At 39.9% G+C, this 23,495-nt stretch overlaps 1 long non-coding RNA gene across 1 annotated transcript in view; it reads left to right on the top strand.

Moving 5' to 3' along the window:
- LOC133275901 (uncharacterized) overlaps nt 1-23,495 on the top strand; it is a 237,307-nt gene that overhangs the window by 203,787 nt on the left and 10,025 nt on the right. The window lies entirely within an intron of this gene.

Below are 23,495 nucleotides of genomic sequence, written 5' to 3' on the forward strand. Positions count from 1 at the left end.
GGGGCCTCCTATATCAATTTAATCCAGACAGATACACAGACCTTTGCCACAGCAGTTAGTAAACTGAAACTGTGAAACAGTTAAGCCAAACACCAAACCAGATGCTATGATCTGTATTTACTTACAGAAATGCATTATAGTCATCATTGCCTTTTATCTCAGCCATAGTGTAGAAAATTACCTTCTACTGTCACAATCTGTAAAGTACTCTTTGAGTGTTTATCACCAATACAAAATCATAACAGCAGCAAATGAGCAGGATTTTTTCTAACAGCTCCTCATGATATTCAAGTAATTTATACTAAAGGTAGCCAAAAATTGGCAAAGATGGAAAAAAAAAAAGTAATAAAGTTGTTGAAGTTACTTTCCACTAATAAAAGCTCCAGTACTTAAGAAACTCAAAACTTTCTGAAAATGGTAATACTTGTCAAGTAAGTGTGAGCACTTAGAAAGGAGACATGTGAGACAGAAGTCCAGTGATGTGCTCAGGGCTGCCTGGCTGATCAGTTGCAGATCCTCAGAAGTCTAGTTCCCAGCCTGCAGTCCTTTCCTCAGGGTTTGCTTGCCTTCTCCCAGTGTTACTGGAAAAAGATCTTCCTTTTTTTCCAGTAATGTTTGCAGTTACAGGCTTGCAAATTTGGTCCTAAAAGTTCCACCGCTGAAATACAAATCTGATTCTTTGGCGTCCTTCAGCCATACCCATATCCATTTAGCTGTGTTACTGTATAGCCATCAGCAAGCCAGACCGACTGGGGTCTCATAGAACAGCCATCCAAAACTGAGCACACACAACAAAGATTGAGGGCAGGGAGCATTGGAGCAGCTCCCCTCCCCTACCTCTGTGGAAGGCAGCCAGTTAATTTATTTAAAATACAAGTATTTCAGCCAGCTGGATAGTGGCCCTTGGCTGCCCTTGCTGGGCCTCCTTGGCATTTAATCTAGCCATGGGGTGACTTAAGCATTCAAAATATGTAGAGGTAGCAGTCGATACCTAAGGCTGTACACAGAATGGAGAAATACAATACCCAGCAACAAGTAGTTCAGCATAGCAAACTTAAGACACCCAAGTCTGACCCTTCTTGTTCAGGCAGTATGTTTGTGCTGCTGTTGAAGTTAAAGGCACAGATGTTTGACCACTCCCTGGCTCTCAGCCTGGTGTTGGAATAGGTGGCTGACTATTCTCAGTTTTCTTGGAGCAATCTGTCAGGAATGTTACAGGATATAATGCACAGGATTGCAGACCTGTTTGGGAATGCAGGCCATAGCAGGAAAAATGAGGAGGAGCTGTGAATTAGGAGTTAATTTCAGCAAGTTGTTTCTTTGAATGCCTCAATAAATAGCTATGATTGAGTGGAAATTCATGGCATCTCTTGCATGCTAAGTATAAAATCTTGTGTTTCTAAATTGAAACACCTTGGAAAACAAGGACTTAGTTGTATCTTCCCTGAATCTTCATCTTTTGGTGGAATTTTCGGTAAGCTGAACTGGTGTGTTCTCTGTGTGTTGATGAAGTGGGGCTCCTTCTTCACTGCTTACCCTTCATGCTAGGTCTCTCTGGAGCAGTGCATTGAGGTAGGTGTCTGTACTGATCAGAAGGGTACTCTTCACCTTGGCATGCAGGTTTCAGCAGAGCAGAGTCGCAGGCTGCAGTGTACACAAGGGTCTGTTTTGTGTATAGTCAAGTCTAGGCAAAGAAAAGATGCCTGTTCCTTAATTATGGGACTCAGTACAAGAGATCCTAGCTTTTAAAGTGCACTACAGCACTGGAATTATTTAAGCAAGTATTACCACAGTTTCTTCTGTTCCTTATAAGAGATTGATGTATTCAAGGTCATGACTCATGCTGCATTGATTTCTTGCCAGGGGATTTAGACCTTAAGTGATGGATTGTGTTGTTAACTGATAAATTTTTAAAAAATCAGTAAAACTTCACAGTATACCTTTTAATTGTTAATATTTACTGAGCAGTGAATGTATCACAGCTCTATGTTCTGTTACTGTTTCCTTCTGGAAAGAGCTTTTAGAAGACAAAAGTCCTTTTCAGTGGCCTGCCATACTGTTTGATAGCTTTCGTAAATGCTTTTGAAACTGATAAAAATGATGAGCCAGGTCCTGAGTTGGTATAAATCATCCTTACCCCACTGGATTACACCAGCTGTCACTCTCCAAAGAGTTGCTCGAAAGAGCCTTTCACTGACTACCTGGCAAGGTTCAGCTATGTCAGCCTGTGAAGTCTCAATGGCTCTGCATTGAATTGCCCCAGTGTGGACTGCACCATCCACCCTCTGTTTTGGAGACTGGGAGACATTGTGGAAGCCAAACAGAGTCTCACTGCTGCTGGACCCAAATCCATCATCACTGCCTTCCTGCTCCACTGAAAGTGGCTTTATCCAATCTGAGCCACAGCAAAGCAAAACCTGACTCATACTTATTTGAATTGTTAAGTCAGTTTTCTTGAGCTGTTATTTTCCCCTAGATTTAATTCTCTGCTGTCGTTCAGAGTCTTTAACTGCGATGACAGGAATGCTTACTGAATTTCTTTTTTTTTTAATAGAAAAGGGTAGAAGAAATAAATAAAACAGTTGCATTCACCACCAGGAGTGTTCATGCCAGGAGCTTTGCTCTCTGTAGGTTTATCTAATCATGGGAACATGTAGTCTAGTTGTCCAGTGCCAACTGATTAGAAATTTGAATATCAAAGGGGGGGGGGGGAATGTCCCAGAGCTGTGGAAAGTTCAGGAATTGTTCCCCAGAATTAATTTGCTTTGATAAGGTTGAGAGGTTTGGGGTTTATTTCTTTTTAATGTTCTGATTACTTCAAAACCAAATTTTTAACTAGAGGGGGGTAATTCACTGAATTATTTGCTTTGTATATCCTGTGCTCTGCCTTTCTTCATTTGTTTGCTGGTCATCTGTATTTGGAATAGCATCCAGATACCAGGTAGTTCAGGAAAGTGTTGACTTCTGATGGCAAAGATCAGTGTTCCATGCAGTTAAATGCAAAACCCTATTCAGTATATGCTGTTGTTAATGGATAACCAGATATTAGCTGTACATTAGCACAAGAGTGAAGGGACATACCTGTGGATATGTTTTAAGGATTCTGCACAGTTTTCCTATACCACTTTTAATGTTTTTAGTGAGTGTAATGAAAGTGGGAGTAGATTGCAACCTAATCTGGGATGTCTTTGAATTGTTTTGTACATCTCACGTAGTAGAAATCTGATCCCATAGGTAGCTTTCAGAGCATAAGTCAGTAAAAACACTTTGTAATAGTATGAGCCCAAATAGGTTTTGGCTTTTAGAATTAGTAAGTAAATTACTGTTGATAAATAGCTCCATGTCTCAGGTTTAAGAATGGCATAAATCAATGACTGTATCAAGAGACAGTAGTTTGCCTTGATACCTGTGGTTAAACTTGTGTTGAGTATTTGCCATCAACAGCTTTTATCTGTATGTCCACTGGAATTCTGTGTTGACAGTTGACTGCACAGGAGAAAGGTCTGTATTCAAAGTGCAGTGGCTGTGGCTACATGGAAAAGATTGTGACCAAAAGCAGCATTTTCCCATTGATATGAAGGATTTAAGCATGTGAATCAGTTGCATTTTGACTGCTTTTCTGTGCATTTGGAAATACCTTGAGTAATTTCCCAATTTGTCAAATGCTGTTTGTGGTTTTGGTGATTAATTCCTGGTCCCAAGTATTCATTAGTCAACTCTCAGACCATCAAGAGATAGGTACAGTCCTGACAACAAGAACCATACATGTGAATTTCTGAGCATGATGAGGAATGAGTAAGAAAAAGGTTTTACCTACTGCCGCAGTCCCTGCATGGCAGTACTGCTCACTGTCACCATCACAGTGGTATCTCATCATAAAGCCTCAAAAAATTAATCCTAAATCAACATTGTAATGTTAAAATACAATGCCAACAAAGTAAAGGAAATTGTATCTCCCTCCAGAAAGTTTGCTTTCTCCACTCCAGTACTGACTAGAAAGGAGAGCGCCAATTCTGGCGTCCTCTGTCTTTATTTTAAGAGCCAATATAGGAGGTTACAAAAGGGTAAAGGGTGCTGTCTGCACCGTTAGCCACTATGCCAATATGACTTGCTTTACAGAGCAAGAAGTTAGGTCCTTCTAGCCTGTACTAGAATCGAAACTCAAACAGTTTATTCAGGTGACTGCATTCTTGCATGGAAATAAAGCAGGAGTGGGGCCCTTGAAAAACAAAATCCTAATCCTATTCTCCTCCTCACTTATTCATTGTTTAGCATTCACCACTGTCTGTTGCAGTGCTAAGACTCCAATAAGACTTCATCAGTCATGGTTTTGCAGTCCTGCTAAAAAAAGTTGAGATTTCATTAAATAATGCTGTGCAATGAACGGATAGGGTAAAATTTGGTGAGATTAACTGGGCTGTATTTCAGATGTCAGTCATCTTCAAAGCAATGAGTAATGTCAAGATAGATGAAAAATGATGTCCCAGAGAAGTGTCACCATTGGGAATGAGACAGTGACTTCCTCAGAGAGGGATGTATGTATTTGTTTTAATAATGTCTGAATGAGAATCTCAGTTTTAATTTTTCATAATATCACTTGGCAGATTTTGGAGGCTGATGTTATTTTTCAGAAAAGACTCATATCTTTTATTCTAAAGGTGAGCAGGAAAGAAACCCTTCACCAGCCTGTTCCTGTTAATTGTAATATTATTCACATACTCTTGTAATTATTTCAGGATCTGTTCCAAGTATTTTTTAGCTGAATCCCGATGATAACGAACTTCCAAGGCCTGTTTTCCTACAGCTTGCAGTGTCATGCTAAATGGACTGCAACAAGAAATGTTGCTGTGCCTGAGCTGTACTAGAGCCAGATCATAATTTGCAAATGTGTTTTTTGGGAGCTGCTGCTATTTCTCACCACCTCCTTGCAGAGAGAGCAGAACGGTGCAGAACACTTCCCACTGCTGAAATCTGAGAGTGAGAACTTTTCAGGTTGATCCTCTTGACAGTGACCGCTGAAGCATAAACCAAGGCTTTTAAAAAAGGACTAAGGAATCTGAAGTGATATAATTCCCTTTTGTTCTCTCACAGGTACTTGCAAAGGCACCTGGCTTTTTGGAAGGACAGAATATCTGCCTTCTAACAGATAAGTTCCATCTTAGGTATCTCAATTTACCCAAAGAAAGTGTCTCCAAAATCAGTTGGATTTTGTGATCATGTCATGATAATTCACTACTTGTCCAGCCAGCAGTGTGTGTGTATATATAATGTATCTCTCTTTCACACTCTGTTAGAGAAAATTAAAGTGTTGAAGAGTAGAAGTAAGCAGTTGAAGGGTTAGAGCACTGATATAAGGTGATTAATCATGAAATAAGATGCTTTAAGGCATATGGAGTCCAGGAGCCAAATTCAGAGCTATAGCTTACCTGCTGGAGTGAAATATTAATTTATATCACAGCTGTGTGGTTCTACCCCAGTATGATCAGGACAGACCGTTTACAGAGAGGATGGCAGACTGTTGGTTCACCATTTGTTTAATTGGCAGTCATTATAGGAGCTTGGGTTTCTGCAACAATGAGTAGAATCCTGGAAAACATTTGGACAGGAGCATCTCAAATTGTTTTGGAGACAGTGTAATTGTCTGGAATGTCATTATATTTTGTCCTGATGAAGTGGTTGAAATCTTGCATGTCTTCCAGTAGTCATTTCCAAAATAAAATGAGGCAGCCATACACACAACAGCTTGATTTCTTCTAGTGATATCTGCAAAGTAATAAAGCCAGCAACATTCTTAAGTGAAGTAATACCGTTAACATAGTCTTGCTGCATAAGGACAGCATTTTTTTTTCCTGTAATGACTTGGGTGGCATGATGGCAAAGTTATGGAAAGGAGGTTTATTCTTGTTCTTCAAGGGCAACAATATGCTGTAGTGGAAACAGACTGTAATTTTTTTCTCCCCCTTATCAGGCATTTTATTGTTCAAGAAAAAGTGTTTTGGATAAAAATGTACCATGGGATGAATGAACAATGTGCTTGCTGTTTGTGGAGATAAACATAACATAGACAGAATGGAAATTAAAGACTCTCATCAGAAGTGTCATTTTTTACCAGAGAGACTGTTTTCTTCAGCACCATAATAGAAACTCCTAATGTCAAATATTAAAAGACTTCCTCAAAAATAAATTCTAATCACATTACAGCAGTTATATGTGATTTGATGGCTCTTGGCATGCGGGCCAGAAGTGTTCTTCTATAGCTGAGCTCATTTTTACTACTGTCATCTCTCACATGACTTTTTCCTGTTCATGTCCTCTCACAGGGAGGCAACTGTTCTGGTGGCTGCAATGAGGTGGTGCTTTGGGAGCCACTCTTCTGGATTTCAAACTTCCATCAGCAGTGCAAGAAAAGCAAATTGACAGATCTTGTTTTCAGTACCGCTCTATTCTTGGAAAGGAGCTACATTAGGAGGATGAGTTGTTTTAAAGAGCTTGCCAGCAAATGATGGATCCTCTTCTGGGTCATGAATTCTTGTCACCTCATGTATTAATAGGATCTGCCAAGGTTATATCCTAAGTTTCATTGCTTACAGTAAGTCACGTGGGTGACGGAACCACAAAATGTTGAGCATCTGTGACCCATATACTGAAGAATAGAAGGGAAAAGAGGAACAGTCGAATAAGGACACAGTGTTTGAGTCAGGAGCTTGATTGGCTTAGCAGAAATGTTTATGCAATGCTCTGAAAATCGGATAGAAACACTGCAGCAGTGTAAAGCATTGTAAGTAATGTAGGATTATATCAGTTGCCATGTGCCACCCTCACACAAGACAGCACGTTTGTGTTGTGTGGAGGTTTGGGGATTGCCATGCTCAAGCATTATCCTCTGCCACTTCAACAAACAAGAATCTCTGTAGGCTTTCAGCTCCGTATGGTCACATGTGTGCTGCTACCAGCAATAAGCACCAACGCTCCAGTGTTGGTCTGCTTCATGCTATTTTGGGTAAACAAGAGGGAAGTTCATTTCTTGGTTGTGTTTTCCTAAATTTTGAGAGGTCAGAGGTTGGAAATGCTGCAGAATAGTAGTGCAGCAGACTTTCCCCTGAGGGACTTGCAATGCCAGGCCTTAATAGGATTGCCAGACTGTCAGTATATGGTACTTACTCCTAAGCAGTTGTAATATTTTGGACTCACAGGAATACACAACTGGGAAAGGACTTCACAGCAGGGATATCCAGAAGGGATATCCAGATTCTGTGACCGCACTGTGTGCATATGACTTTCAAATTTGAAGTTGTGCATAAGTCATTTTGCAAATCTAATAGAACCAGAATATTTTGTCCAAGACAAAGATTTACTCTGTTAGAATGTGAGTTTTTCTCTTGGTAATAATGGAATTGCTGCTGAAGAAGGGGATGGATTCTCTGCTGTCCTCCATTGCATTGTATCCCTTCAAAATCTGGAAGTAACTGGAGATTTTCCTCTTCTCACCCCTTAGTATCACAAGGGTTTTTTTCAACACTGTTGTCCAAGGCAGTGCTACAGTGTTAGAGCTGCCCTTGTGCAATAACTTCCCTGTGCAGCTGTAGCTGATTCCAGCAGACTGAATCAAATCTGAATCTGTCTTGCATGCCCCTCCATCTGCAGGGATAAACCCTTTTCCAGGTATATTTAGATGTATCTTGCAGATATGACAAAAATCATTGTTCCATGGAACAAAGGAACCTTGGTTTGCCTGCTGATGGCAGTATATAATGGTTAGCTTTTTAATTAAATGCTAAAGAAACAAATGAATAATTAGCATATAGATAATGTGAATTAGCCCTTATGTTATACATTAAATTCTACTGCAGTTATTGGAATGTAGTGCACTGCTGAAAAGTGCTAAGCTGAAATCCATGCCCTAATTATTTGCCATGATGTGCATGTCTTTGCTTTTGTGCTAAATGAATGTAGGTAAAGATAAAAACGCATTACAAAAAGCTGGGATTCTAATGTAAGATAGGCCAATGCTAATTACTGGCTAATCATTGTGTTAGAGTAATTATATTATGTGCTTTCACAGCCTTGGTTAGTGCCAAGTTGAGCACTAGGATATAATTTGTCAGAGACGAGTTAATTTTTCTTGCTATCATAACAAGGTACTATTATCTTTTTTCCTCAGTATTTTTCAGGAATGTAGGATTTTGCCACTGGTTTAAACATTTTTCCTGACTTGTTAGCCTTACAGCAGATTTCATTCTCTATTGCACTAATATGAGAAAGCACTAACAGGTCTTGTGACTGATCAGTAAAATGGATGTGATGATTATACCAAGGCTGTATTTTCAAAATGATTATTTAGCACAGACAGAACTTTTTTCAAACAGGCCCTGGCAAGGAGTCATTTTTTTTGCATGGAAATCTCCAGCTAGGAAATCTCCCAGGCCTGATCCTGCTTGCCTAAGCACAAGCAACGGCCTTCTCTTTCTGGGCCCAGAGCAGTGCTGCCCTGTACTCAGCATCCTAAGTAGCTGAAATAAATATAGTCATGCAAGCTGATAGTAGTGAAAGTCAACACGATATTTTTAAAGAACTGTTTACTGTGATAGCAGTTATGGGAAGATGGATGGTTTGAATCTCTAGAGCAAGTGAATAGTTAGCAACAGCTATATTCTTTGCTTAACTTCTGTTCCAATTATTCCACAGACATGTGGAATATATCATTAATTTTAAAGAGGGAAATAAAACCAAATTGAAGGACCTAGATTCAAAGGCAGTACCTAAGCATTGCCATTTATTCTTTCTGTAATGGCTTGAAAAGTCTGTGTCGAGTGGCTTATAACAGAACTGGCAGAAGAGTGCTTCCAATTAAATTTGGACTCTTTGCGGATCAAGTCAGGAACTTTTACTGAGTGAAGGTGACTATGTTAAACTTGGTGGGGACAAATGGTTCCTAAAAGTTACACTGTATCTTCTTTTTATGTATCTATACAAGCAGTTCTTTCTGTCTGGCTCACCTAATACAAAAGCTATTTTTTTTGTTCTTTTTTAGGTTTTATTAAAAAATAATGATTTGATTTGATTTGATTGATTTCCTGTAAAATCTTTCTATTCTTGACATACCGAATCCACTTCTTAACTTAGACGGTTGTGATCCTAGGGAAATGGCTAGCTTTTGGTACCTGTTTTACAAGTTACAGCTATGTCTGAAAAGTAGTTCATTTTCTGAAGATTCCAGGGCAGGTTTTGCATGTTGTTCATGATCTCTAATTGGATATAATCTTCAAAAGAGCTCAATATCTGGCATGCTGTTTGGAGAAGCTGGTCACTTATTTTAGCACCTGAACAGATGAAGAGCTCTTTGGAAAAATCTGACCCCATCTGTAAGTGCTGAACGCATTTCAGAATCTGATTTGTTGTTTTCCAGCCTGCAGACAGTGAGATAATTACCTGTCTCTGGTATCAATAGTGAGGGAAAACCATGCTTCCAGCCTCTTGCCTGGGACTCCATGACTACATCTATACTAATAAATGAAATGGGCCGTGGGCACAGGCTCCCACACTAGTGCTTGACCATCCTTAATATTCGCACTGTCAAGGCTGGTGTTAGATGACCCTTTCCAGACAGTGCCTGGCCATGGTTTGAAGTAGTCAAGGACCAGTTCCTCTATGGACAAATTTCTCTTTGTGTTCTGGGGGCAAGAGAGTTATTTGTGGGGATGAGAGCTTGTGCATTTATTAGAGTCAGGGAGGAGAAATAGGGAAAAAGGCAGGATTTGTATGAACTAGTGTCTTAACAGGCTTATGGATCCAGCCAGCAAACTCACAGCTGGTGATGGTGATGTTACTGGAGAACTTGGAAGCATTATTAAGCTTTATCTCCTGGTAATGATAGATGCTTTTTATCTGCCTTTTTTTGAATGATGTCTCTTTTTGTGAGAGGAGTATGCTTTTCCAACACTTTGAATGGAAAGGCTACTTACCTTTTCATCTTTATGGAGAGTACAAGTCTAAACTGATGTCCCAGAGGTTGCCTTTGGAGTATCTTTCTCAAAGTGTGATGTTACCAAGCAATTTGCCTCCATGTTACAGAACGACATAGAAAGCTTTGGAGGAAGCTAGTGGTAATGGGTCTCCTGAAGATGTCACTAGAGTTGGCTCCCATGACAGACGGTGTTAAAGCTATCTGTTTATATCTAATATTAATGCCTTCAGTTTTGAAGAGACAGGCTAGAATCTACGCTGTCAGCAGAAATGTCCCTTTTCTTCATCTGATGAATCTGAAGAACTGTCTAAACCTGACAGGAATCTCATTAATGGGAAAAATATACCAACATGTGAAGACTTCATGCCAAACAAGTCTACAGTAGGAAATCTCACCTCTCTTTTATGTTTATGTTCTGAGAAAACATCACCTGAGGGACACCACAGTTTTTGCAGAGACATCAGAACCTCCCTTTGTGTCATGGGAAGTGTGCAATAAAGCTCAATAACTGAAGGTCTGATTTTGTAAGAGCCAAATGCTTCCTGTTAAGTGTGTAGCCCCATTAACTCGCACATAGACATTCAGTATTGCCTCTTTCCTGCTTGATCTGCTTTCAGAATTAGTAGCAAAATATCAAGTGGCTTTTTGTGAAAAAAGCCAGGCCCTGAGTCAGAGCTGAGGCAGTGATTGCCGTAGTGGTAAAGGCTGGATTGTAATGCTGACCTGCTGTAAATTCTTGGATAATGCTTTCCCACTTTGTGTTTCTGTTTACTGTCTTCTAGTATTTGCCCGCCTAGATTGCCAGGCTCTGTGCAGCAAGGATTGGGTGTCATGTTTGCTGTGTTTTTCATAATAGAATCTGGATCTTGGATGGCTGCTATTAATCATGAATTATGTATTAGTGGTAACATTGTGGAGTCAACTCACAAGATCTTACCTGGTAACGGACATAGATGAGAATCATAAAATAGATATAAGTATAGAATTATGTAAACTATGCTGTAAGGAGTAGAGCTGGGGATTCAAGGGCAGAGTTGCAACAGGAGTAGTAACAGAAAGGAGGCAGTAAAAGAGGCTTCACGTTTTATGAAGCCTGTTTTGTGCATGTCATGTCTCAGTTTGCTCTGTGATGTTAAGTGAGATGGAGAGTCGGTTAATCCGCTGTGCAAGGTCATTTTAATAAAGGATTGAAGGAGGAAGAGAAGGCAACTCCTGAGCAGTACCTCGTAACTTTGCAGAGTTACTCCAGACTCAGCCGTTCTGGTTGTGTCTATGGAGTTGTTGGCACAAGCAGGTGGAAGGCAGATTTGCTGCACAGAAATGGTTATAAGCGCATACAGAAGGCTATAGGAGGGAGACAAAATGCAGATTAGTGTCTGTAGTTTGATACAGATACTAAAATAAAGGAAGAGAACGGACACACAACACAATGAGAAAGAAAAGGGAAAACCTGCACATTGTGGTAAATCCCTTAACATCCTTGAGAGCTGCTTCAGAATTCTCATTCAGATTTGTGTTTAAATTTCCCTTACCGTGAAATCAACAAAAATATTATAAACAAGGAAAAATGTAAATTAGTAAAAAGTAATCACCTGATCCAGCATCAAAGCAGAAGCAAAGAAATCTGGAGATAACACTACTAACAGATCCATTTACAAAACCACCTTTTCCAAAAAGAGAATAGCCTTGTTTCACACTGATGTGAGTCCATTGCAGTAGATTTACATCTGGAGTGAATATGGTCCAGTGAATCAACTGAGCCTCTGGTGTGCAGTAGTTGTCTAGCTCATTTTAACTGCAAGGAAGCTAGACTGTAATGTGCTAGATGCAGACTTCCCAGAGATTACTGAAGTGCAGGAGTATGTAGCAGAGTGTGGTATTGAAAATATCTGGAAAAACACTACCAGACCTGAGATTCTGCATGTTCTTATTGGCCACTTAATAAAACATTGACAAAGTATGCATCAAAACACTGAGCTCATTTAAAAAATGGCAATTCTTGCACTCTGCCTCATGCAGCAGATTGCTTTAGTGAAGAAATCATCACCACATGACTACAAATAATATTTCTGATATAGGGAGAATTTAGAGCAAGCTGTTAAAGCCTAAGCCAGAGAAACGCTACACTTACAAATGTTTGCAGAACTGGGACCTGAGTATGACCTGCTGCTTATTCATAGCCTTTTGCCTCTTGCATCTATTAAGGTGACAGTGATACTGGGATCATCCAGGAGCACTAGGCAGCCTGCAGCTTCTGACCATCTTTCCAGGCAAGGATTTACTGTCCTGAACCTAATCCAGGCTCTGGCTGGCTACTTGACGCTACTGGCTCAAAGCATAGAAGAGGGCAGAATAAAGCAATGATGTGATAGAGGAGGTGGCTCTTGGAAAATACATCTCAGTGCTAGCTGCAGTCCAACAGCTAAATAGAATTATGGGAATGAACAGGGAAATCAGAGTAGAAGTAATTGTGCTGCCCTATAGTCTGTGGTACTCCCATACCTGGCTGGAACTCTGTGAACAGCACTTGCCACCAGACCACACATGGATAGTGCCAGAAGTTTGCAAAAAGGCATGGAGATGCTCAGAAGCAGAGTGTGGTTTACAGAGAGGGAGGAATTAAACAGGGCAGCACTTACCAGCTTGAGCTGGCATAGGTGAGAGATTTGTAAAACCAAGAAGGAGGTGGATCAGGCATGTAGAGAATGGTTATTCTTTACTTTATTGCTTTTTGTAACACAAGATACAGGAGTTCCCAGTGACATTGTCAAAGTGCTGGTTCAGAACAAATAAGAGGAATTAATTTTTTATAGAAATTGTGATTAAACTGCAGATCTTGGTACCATACGATGTTGTAGGAGCCAAAGTATAAACGGTCTCAATCAAATTCATGAGAGATTGACTAGGTAAGTGTGGCTTTTAAGGAAAATGACCTGGCTGCAGTTTCCAGCTGAAGAAGCCACTGAACCACTGACTGCCAGAGGGAGCTCAGGGGTTTTTAAAGGTGTAGGATCATTTCCCTGATTTCTTGTACATTTAGTCAGGGCAGTCTGTTGTACCCACTCTCAGGGGAGGGTACTGAGTGAGCACCTTTGATCTGATGCTGTATTTTTGTTGTTCTTATGCTATTCCAAAAAAATATTATTTTGAGATACTGACTGGAAGAGATTAAGATAAAATATCCTAATAATATTTGTCATATGACACTGCAGCTCCCTTTGACATTCTATTATGGAGATAAGGTAGCAGTCCTCTGCTGTTGTAGTGGTGGTGAAAATCAGCTAGACACCATCCCTTGCAGTGCTGTCATTGCTGTATCAGGCTGGTTAATACACTCTGTTGTTTAGTAGGCTCTGGAAGAGAAGAGTCAGCTCTTCAGCTGCAGTGTTTTGGTGAGTAGTGATTGCAGGACAAGACCAGAACCCTGGGGGCTTTTTTCCCCTAGAGAAGTCGTTGGAGTGTTGTGTTGTGAAGGGCTTGTGCACAGGCAGCGCTGAAGCAACCAGCAGGTGGCACTCGTGTTGCAAGGAAGCTGAAAAAACCCAACACGTAACACTTCAGAGGTGTTTGGATGGAAGTTTTCCATTGAAAGCAGCAGTTTTGCTGAAATTGAAATGTTTCATGGCACATGTCGCTTCTCAGTGAATTTTTAGTGGAGAAAAATGTAAATTACTCAGTTTGACTTTATAATTGCAATTTAGCTTGTTTTCCCTTACCTTATTGATCCAGTTTATTAGTTTCTATGGATATGCAATTTCAGTAGCCTTCTTAATTTTATAGGTTTTTGTCCTCATGACTCTCAAGGATTAAATGGATTTACTTTGGAGGAAAAAAGAAACATTTTGGTATTTTTAAAAGTAATAATTTTAAAAGCCTTTCAGATGCTGTCCCAGGGAAAACATCATCTTTGACTCTCAATGTGGGGCAAAAGATACATTTTGAAGGTTTGAATTTTGATGGTCTGCATGATCTGTATTTTGACTTGCTCTGAATGGGTCTTCTTGACCAGGGAGCATATTTTGAGCTGCTGTCTCTTGGTGCCATGTGAGTTGACACTGCTACCCAGCAGAACACGCACTACACAGACACATCTCAATCCTGCTCCAACAGTAGGTCATTATTACTGTGTGGTGTCAGGCAGGTGGCAACATCCCTTGGGGTCTTTGTAAGCTATTGCGGGGCAAGAAATGGTGCTAACATAGGGCTATAATCTAGGTAGTTATTGGGTTTTTCAAAATAACCAATTGTTGAGCTCCAACTAGGAGCAGCTCCCTGTCTCTATAAGTTAGTGTAGTGATAGAGTGATGGGTGTTTACAGAATGACTAAAGGCAGTGCAGAAACTGGGAGACAGAGGGAAAGAGAATTCAGTGAAATGGAGAGGGAACACCTTCCCTTTTTCTGTCTTCCAAAAGAAAAAGAAATGCTATTTATACATATATGACTTGACTTGTTTGTTATGGCAAATGTGCAAAACATGGGTTTGTTCTACACAGACAGGGTAAGTTATTTATAGTGACTTCTCATACAGTCTTCTTGGAGAAAGCCCAGCTTCTTCCTTCTGCCATATGCAAAACTTACTGCAGTTATTACAGGCTTCTCAGATTCTGCCCACTTCATGTCAAGTTATCGCTGCTACAGCTTCTCTGAGCAGAGAGTAGGATTTGGAGTGACATACACAGGGGCCCTAAGAAAATAAAACTGGTGACAGGGTTGTTGGCTAGAGAATCGAGAATATTTATCCCTAAATATGCTTGTTTTCTAATTGGAAATTAATAACGGCCATACAAGCCATTATGAGCATCCTGTGTCTCTCTGGATTGCATGGCACAACTGCTGCAACACCATACAAAATTACTTAAGCATATGCAGTCATCTCACTGAAATCAAAATACCTAATTAGGTCAAGAGAAATTCCATAGAGATATTCAAAGTAAGTATGTACATAAATGTTTTTTTTCAGTCCAAGGCATGCAGAAGGACCTCTAGATATCCCAGAGGAAGACCACAATTTCTACATTCCCTCCAGGGATACACAGCTGTGCTTTTGTTCTTGTAAGTGCTGCAGTGGACTCTTTGAGGAAGCTCAGCAATAAAGAGAAGCACATTCTTTTTTGCTTTTGTTTGACACGGTTACTTTGGTGACTGTGTCAACAGTAGTGAAAGAACCAAAACTGTGTTACTACCTCTGTCAATTCTTAAACAGCACTGCAGAGCCCCCTCTCTTCCCCAAATGAGGGAGAGAAATTCACACTGTAATATTAATAACTGTGGAGCCCTTTAGCCTTTAATAATTAACACACTGCTAACTGCAGCTGAATGTTCCTTTTTCTGATTCCAATTACAGTCCCATTTGGACCAGGGTCAGCTGAGGGAAACGGCTCAATCCTCTCACTGAGGGAAGCAGCAGTGTTATAACAGAGACCTAGATCTGAATGAAATTGCTCTCCTTTGGCCCACGCAGGGTTTGGAAAGAAAGGTTTGGACTCAGACAGTGGTGAAGCCAAAGGATCGGGTGTTACAGAAGAACAAAGTACTTCTGTACCCCAGTCATTCCAACGCAGGAACTTTTAACATCAGAGCCAATATGTGGAGCCTGCTGAGAAATACACTCACCTGGCCTAGGGTAAAATAAAATGTTCCTTTCAGTAGGTTGACAACTGTTCATATACTTGCATTTTTCCCTAATACACTGCTGAGTAGGAGGCTTTTCCTACCTTTTCTTTGTGGAGGATGTGTCCATTGATACCGTATGAGTAAGACCGGAGACCTGGTCTAAAACCATAGCTCCCAGATTGGCTGGCCCTAGTATTTTCTGCCTGAAATAGAGTTGCTAGTGCAGCTCTAACAAGAAGTTTATCATTTAGTAAACTTACTGTGATCTTTGCAGTGTGATTTACAAGTCTTGGATAAATGTTGTTAGTGTTTTGCTGCAACATCATGATGTTTTGGCAGTATTCCTGCTACCCTAGACACTTCTGCTAGCAGACAGGCCAATTTAACAGTAACAGTTTAAATGCTTCTCAGAGTATAGTCCTACATCAAAAGGTCTGCTGTTATGCAACCAGAAGTAGAAGGGAAGGGAACTGGTAAATTCCAAGTTGTGGTTACATGGCAGCTAAAACCGAGTGATGGAGGCTGCTTTCCTGCCCCTGGTTGTGCAGTCCCTTGTGTGTATAAAGTGAGCTGTAGAGGGTTGATTCAGCTGAAAACTAACCTAACAAAAATTAGGTTTTGTGGTATGGCTTCCCATCCATGTTTAGATTAGCTCAAGCTATTATAGCATTATACCCAGAATTAATCAAAAGAGGTAGTGAAAAAGACTTGGAATTGTATTGGATTATGTCTCATAGTAGGATGTTTTTAATAACTACGACTCTCTCTTAGAGTAGGTCTTAGTATCAGTCTTTTTTAATACTTGGTGAAATGTTAATTCTCATCATCTGCAGCACAGCCATTGGTATGCTCATTTTCAGCTACCTGTTAACAATTAATAAAACTCTCAAGAGATTTTCTCAGTTTCACATTATTTTCTCACTGCTTAAACTTGAGAAGTTGTGAGGTAGAAGCATAGTAGGGCTAAGAGTGAGAAATTCTTTTGCTCAGTTATAAACGTAGGTGACAGCAGATGGGGAGTAGGGAAAGTTCCACATATACCTATGACAGTGTCAGAAGGGAGGGTAGTTGCAACGTTAGATGAAGTGGCTCACGGGCATTTAAACAGCATATATGTCTGGGTTAGAAGTCATCTGCACAAGCTGGCCCTTGAGGGACTGGCAAGTGTCAGAAAGTGGGGTATTCAAAAGTCAGATTTAAGTCTTCAGTAGTGGCAGGAACCAGATTGAGAATTCAGAGCATGAACATGCAATGGAAATACACCCAAAACAATCTCATTGCAGAATTCTGGTCCTGAATTTACTCCTGAGTTAAGGAAGGATTAAATTCAGCATTATAAACAGAATCTTCACCTGGGTTCAGTCACAAAGTGGAATTTATCTTCCTTTGCAGGTGTGAAATTTTCAGTGAAAGGTTGAAATAATGAATTTTCTCTGTATTACTTTGATTATTTTTACTTATATATGTATATAACTTTATGTATCTTATTGCAGTGTTGATTTCTCATAGGCATTGCATCTTGTCCTAATTTGCCACTCTCTGTAGTGTTTGTTCCAGGGTCAGGCTTTACATCCTACGATGTTCTTCACCAGAACGTAGGTAATGAATTGTCTGCCAAGTGTCTGTGCCACATCCTGGAAGATGTAGGCCAGGAGTCGTAGAGGAGAATAGAAAAAAGGCAAATGAATACAGTTCTCACAGAGCGTAATTGCAGTATTTCAGAATCAAAATACAGTGTGTTTTGATGGTTCAGCTTTTCAGTGAGAAAACAACTTTTTCTGCAGAAATTGGCTATTGCTTGAAACTGAATTTTCCATTGGAAAACTAGTTCTGACAGGAAAAAAAATGAATGGATCTGTGCTTGATCCTTCTCTACATTTCTTCAGTGAGAACTGCTTCAGCAGCATACACAGAGTTTCTCAGTAGCTCAGCCTAAAAACATAAATGATAAGTACAATTTAAATGACAAGTAATTTTATGTTATGGAAACATGAAAAACATTGGAATGGATGAAAACTAAGCAGCTGAGAAGGGTTAAGTTTTGAGGATAATCTGATAATTCAGAGATGACATTTTGAAATATTTTAACAAGTGTACAGACAGCAAAAAGTTTCTCATGTTTTTAATTAAAAATTCTAACAAGCTCTAGTTTGGAAATGTGAGTACTTGCATTTTTATCTAACATCAGATAGACAGGATCGCTTCACACATTTTGGACATTTTGGTAGAGGTTGTTTTTTGGTTTCTCCAAGCCTGTTCACCCATCTGTGATCTTTTCAAATACCATTAATTGTTACACCAGAGGGAAAAGAAACTTGTTTTAAAGAAAAAAGTGTGTTGTTTGACAAAGTAATAAAAGCGGAAGAAATCTGACTGTAAAAGAGCGTGTAACAGATAACTAAACTAGAAACAGGTGATCCATGGTTTCATCTGTAGGGTTGTTTGCAGTTTATGGTATGACCTTGTACTAGACAGCCGGTCACCTAAAAGGCATTTGAATGATGAGTTCATGTGAAAGACATTGGACAAGGTCCTGAAGTTCTGAGTTTAGTTCTTTGTGGCTGAAACTCTGCGTATGACCACATATCGCTCGGCTTGTTCTCTGGTTATGAGACAGGGATGACAGTACTTCAGGGCAGAGGCCGGTTCCTTACTGCGTACCTCAGTCAGGTTGTGCTTTTGCTCTGTGTTTTGACCAGAAATTCCATCCCAGGCTTGGCCAGCCTTCCCATAAAACCCATCAAAGCCAATCTGATCTCATTTTAAGCTGCAATTTCTATTGCTTTACTTTCTGAAAATGCATTTTGTTGGAAAATACTCAACTAGCTATATTCTGGGTACTGCTGTGGTATTAACTGTGAACAATAATTATGAGGAGAGGATTTAAAAAAAATCTCTGCAGGTTCTGATTAGGATAAAGACTTAGATTAAACTTTCCTGGACCACTGGAAAACACTAGTTAAATTCCTCTGAGGTGCTTTGTTATGTCTGGGCTGCTCTGTTTTGTGGCCATGTAGACCCTGGAAAGGGAGTGGGTTAGCAGAAAATACAAATCAGAGGGGAAAAGTTTCCCTTTAGGAGAAATTTAAAATTAGCATGTTGGATTTAAGGTGGAGGAAAGCAGAGCTTGTTATTAAGTTTGCGATCTGTGTCGCAAGATGTTCACAACATGTTTTGCCTACATTGTCATAGCCTTTCAAAGTGCACAAGATGACTCCCATCATCGCCATGGAAAGTCAGGATACTCATCAGGAAAAATAGCCAACACAGACATTTTGAAGATAAACCATTAAGAATAATCCATGAACAACTCCCATAAAAAATGTTAGCTGCTTAGGAGATAGAGATTTAGCTTTTAATGCTGATCTTTTCTCCCCACAGAATATTGCTCCCACCTTATCAATATTTTACAAAAGAAAGAGAAACCTTCTACAGCTGCAGAGTCAATTTGGAGGGATTAAAAATTTATCCTGTTTTGAGCAAAGCTTTCAGCAGGTGCTCGAATCCACTTAATCACAGGTGGGTAACCTGCACAGCCTCTTTATATCATGCCTAAAATATGGGGTGAAGGTCCTGGCAGTTTTTTCATGCAGGTATCTTCTGTCATATTCCAACCACTGTGGCCCAGACCCTAGTTTCTTGCAGTTGATGAGGAAACAGAGTCAAGGCTACTCTTGGAGCAGTTCAGTTACCATGGCAGGGTTACACCAGGCTTTGTATTTGGCTCCATATCTAGAATGGCTTTTAAACATTAGCTGAAACTCAGAATTTGGGCTTTTCAGGAAATTCAGACAATCCCATGTTGATTTCACTCTGAAGTGGAAAAACCCACGTGGTTTAGAAACTTCTGTTCAAAATATCTCCCTTGCCAAGAATTTTATTGAGGTGAAGGAGGAGAATAGGAAACCTCCATTTGAGACTCAGAAATCAAAATAAAACCTTAATTTCTAAAAGACCTTTAAACGTGTTTTCTTCCCATCTCTGAAGGAAACCTAATTAAAACATTTCCTTTCAAGTATTTTTCAGTGAAATTTCATTGTGATTGTAGTGTTAGATGGAACATTTTGCTTAAACAAACCAGCCTTTTTCAGGTGTAGAAACATCACCTGGGAGCTGGGGAGACTTTTCCCTTTTTTTTTGGCCTATTTGACACAAACACAGATGGTTTGCTGATCCATATGAATGAGCAAATATACACCATTCCTAAGGGCTGAGTACTTCTAAGTTTTTTCTGCTCTCACGAGAGCAAGTTGTGGCTGACAGTGATAGACTGTGTATAGTAACCATACCATTTGTTTACAGATCTGTGTGTAATTTACACCCACTAGAACTTATTGCATTTATCAATACCAGTAATTAAAAGCACCAAAGAAACATCAGATTTTCTGACTGGGCATGGTATAAAACAGTGTGTAGTGTGCTGTGACAGTTCAGACTAGGGCAGATAGCAATTTGGGAAAAGAATATAGTCAAAGAGCTTGTTGCTCTATAGAAAACAGAATTGGAGCTTCCTGCTGCACTTGTGGAGAAATAACATTGCAGCTTGTCTTGGTCATTTTCTTTAGAACTGTCTGTGAAAACACACTGGGATTTACAGGGACACACACTTTTGATTAATCTTTTGTTGGGAAAGGTTTCTCAAGTAGACAGTGGCACAGCTGAGAAGAATCACTGTCTGGTGCAAGTAGAACAGACGGATTCTCAGGAGAATCAGGTAAAAGTCAAGAGCTCCACTTCAAAAACAGTCCTTTAGTCTAGGTCTCCCACTGCAGACATGAGCATTTTTATCACCAGGGTGTTTGAATATTGTCAAGTAGGTGTCTTACCAGCTCTGATTCTGTCCTGTTATAAAACACGAACATGTTGGGAAGCTGGAAAACATGCTTCCAGTTCAATATGGAGCTCAGTGCGCCTATGGGAAAAGTAATCCCCACTTCCCTTTCTGTCGTTCCCTTCCCCAGATGGCTGCCTGGTAGGACAAATGCTCTCCTGGACACAGGGAAGTACTAGTGGCAGGACTGCATTGTTCCACCTGCCCAAACTGCAAATGTACCCAGCCTTGTGAGGATCAGTCCAGTGAAGGCAATAAAAACGGGGGGGGGGGGGGGGGGGAGGATGAATTTTTGAAGGAAGAGGGATCAAGCTCTACCTCAGTGCCAGACAGGTTGCTGCATCATTTGTGGTAGGTAATACTGGAAATCTATTTCTGACTAAGCTCGAAGTAATTACTGCCAGAATGCCATCGTGGTGCTGATGAATATTTCTCCAACAGAAGAGAAACAGCATGCTGATTCTTGAACCATAGAAAGCCGTAATTGTCATTTAAAATCTGGCATGTTGTTTAAAATACTAAATTCATGATCTTTCAGAATCTTTATAATTATACATCTACACTATCACTGAATATATTTGCAAGTGTAAAAAACCAGGCATTCTTTTTTTTCTCTGACAAGGGATTAGACTTTTGATTGTTACGTTTTTAAGATCTTCGTAAATCTAAATATCAAGGCCCAAGCAACAAATGAAATTAACAAATCCTACCTGTACAGAATGTAAAGCCCATTCTGTTTCAAAGCTATTCATTCCTCTTAGTTACCCCCCAAAATTTATAATTATGAAATTACAACACTTACTGGGAACATGTCTTTTGCACACAAATGGCACATGTTCCTGCTCCTCCTTTCACAATAAAATGACCATATTGAATAATTTTTTCCATTAAAAAAATGGGAAAAAAACCGAAGCCACAGAATATTAAAACTTCTCAGCTTGAGAGCTACCAAATTGTTATCAAGGACTCTGAGAGGGTGTGCATTTTCAGAAATACTGAAAGGATGGGGAAGAAATCAAGCTTTGACGTTAACAAGATGATAACAGCCCCTGGCTCTTGTTCGCTAACTTCCACCCCAGAATTTCAGCAGTGAGATAATCAGGTTTTCATAGACTTGTATGGGAATAGATTTGACTTGGATCAGACTCTGCTCTTTGGCCTGGCTGTTATTATGTGGAGTTTATTCACTGGAAGAGTTTTGACAAAAATAATAACCCCCTGAGTGAAGATTTCAAGAGCAGGGACTCTATGCTAGACAGGTAAATCACAGCTGCTTGAATTAGCTCTACACTCCTGTGATGTCTGAATGTAAGCAGAGCCTCTTGAAAATCCAGAGCTTTGAAAGCTTGGGAAACTGAAGGACCTATCTAGTGCTGATCTGAATGTGAGCTATTCTGCCAGTAGTGGAAAAAAGAAATCGGACATTGCTTCTACTCTAAAAAGTGTGTCATGGCTTCGTGCTTTAAAATAGTATTGCAAGCATGGAAGATGTTACCAAAATTTGAGATTTCATAAGATGATTATCACATAATTTCTTCCAGTTGCAACTGGGAACCAGTACGCACTGGTGAGAAGACCTGCAGATCTTGTTTCAGATAGTCTTCCTGATTTGATTTGTGACTGTATATAGACGACCCAGTGGTTAAATGCTAACAGTTAAAAGGAGTGTGGTCCCTCTCATTATTTTAAATGATTGAGATGCTGCTGCATATTTGCTTCTTAAAAAATGCACGTTTTTGAGAAGCTTCTTCAATGCAGCAACACTTCAGTGATGCAAAGTTAATTAATAATAACAAGACTCTCCTGATTCAGTGACTCTAGAGCAAGGAAATTCAAGGAATAGAACTGTTTATATCCTCTACTTTTCTATTGATGCATGTGACGTGATCTGGCAAAGAGTCAGCTTTTCTCTAGCAAACACCCGGGAGTACATTATTACATATATATTATTACTTACCCTACCATCCCCTGCAAAGCTGCAGCAGAGAAGCTCTCTCTGTAGCCTTGGCTGGGTGCATCTGCTCAGTTGGTCCTTCTTCCCACTCTGCTGGCCAGCCCTCCATTTTATTGCAAGGACAAGTTATTACTTAGATAATACTCCTGTTTTCTGGAGTAATAGTGTTTTGGTTTTTAGTTGCCTATCACCCTAAAGATTACAAGGCTCAGTTTTCTGTAACGGCAGGCCTTGGAGCATATGGGCAGCTGAGGCAGCTTTTGTGTCTTGGTTGTCAGGTGTATTATTTATCAATGACATCAGGAATTTATGGGCTTGGTGTCAGGACTACACAAGGAGCTCTAATTAAGAGAAACATGACAAGAATATGGCCAGGTATTCTTAACATGTGCCTGCAGACATCCATATGTGCTGGGCTGGGTGTTGGCATGTGTTTCAGTCTCCTGTGTACTAACGAATGCTGCAGCATTTTAGGCACCAGCCTACAAAGCATCCCATGTGGCAGACCCCTCCAAATTCTGAGTCATTTTTTGCCAGCATAGGAGGGGAATGTGCAGTTCTTGGAAAAATTATGTTGATGCACATTTGTAAGAAACCTCAGCCTCACTGCTGTTGATTATGGGTTTTGTGATACCTGCATTTGGGGCTCAGATTCATTCATCGCTGACACTTAGCCTTGAGAAACAATCTAGCCGTATGCCAAGGAATATCTTCAGTGTTGTTTGTGTGTTTCTTGTACAACCTGTGTTGTTTTGGCAAATAGGAAGAAGAGGAGATACTGTAATACTTTTCTTAACAGGAAATACTGTCAAAGTTCTGGTGCAGGTGGTGTGCTTTCTAGAAGGGGAATTGAGCTGAAGCGGTAGTATAGTGACATGCTTGATCACTAAGAAGAGGAGATGTAATGATTCTGGACAGCAACTGTCAGGGTTAAGAAAGTTATTTGTTCCATTGGTTTATGGCACAGAATAGTAGTATTTTATTGTCAAACAGAATTAGTTTTATATCAAGAAGAGTGATTACTTGGGTTCACTGTGTTTGAGATTAAACTTGATGATTTCATGTCCATTATTGATTTAGGCTTTACAGTCAGAGAAGTAGTGGTTTATATTTTACTTAAGGGGATTTGATC

This window comes from Pezoporus flaviventris, unplaced genomic scaffold, assembly GCF_033815535.1.
Source record: "Pezoporus flaviventris isolate CSIRO_AGI_PZ_B2104156 unplaced genomic scaffold, CSIRO_AGI_Pfla_v1 ptg000041l, whole genome shotgun sequence".
NCBI classification, from domain to species: domain Eukaryota; kingdom Metazoa; phylum Chordata; class Aves; order Psittaciformes; family Psittacidae; genus Pezoporus; species Pezoporus flaviventris.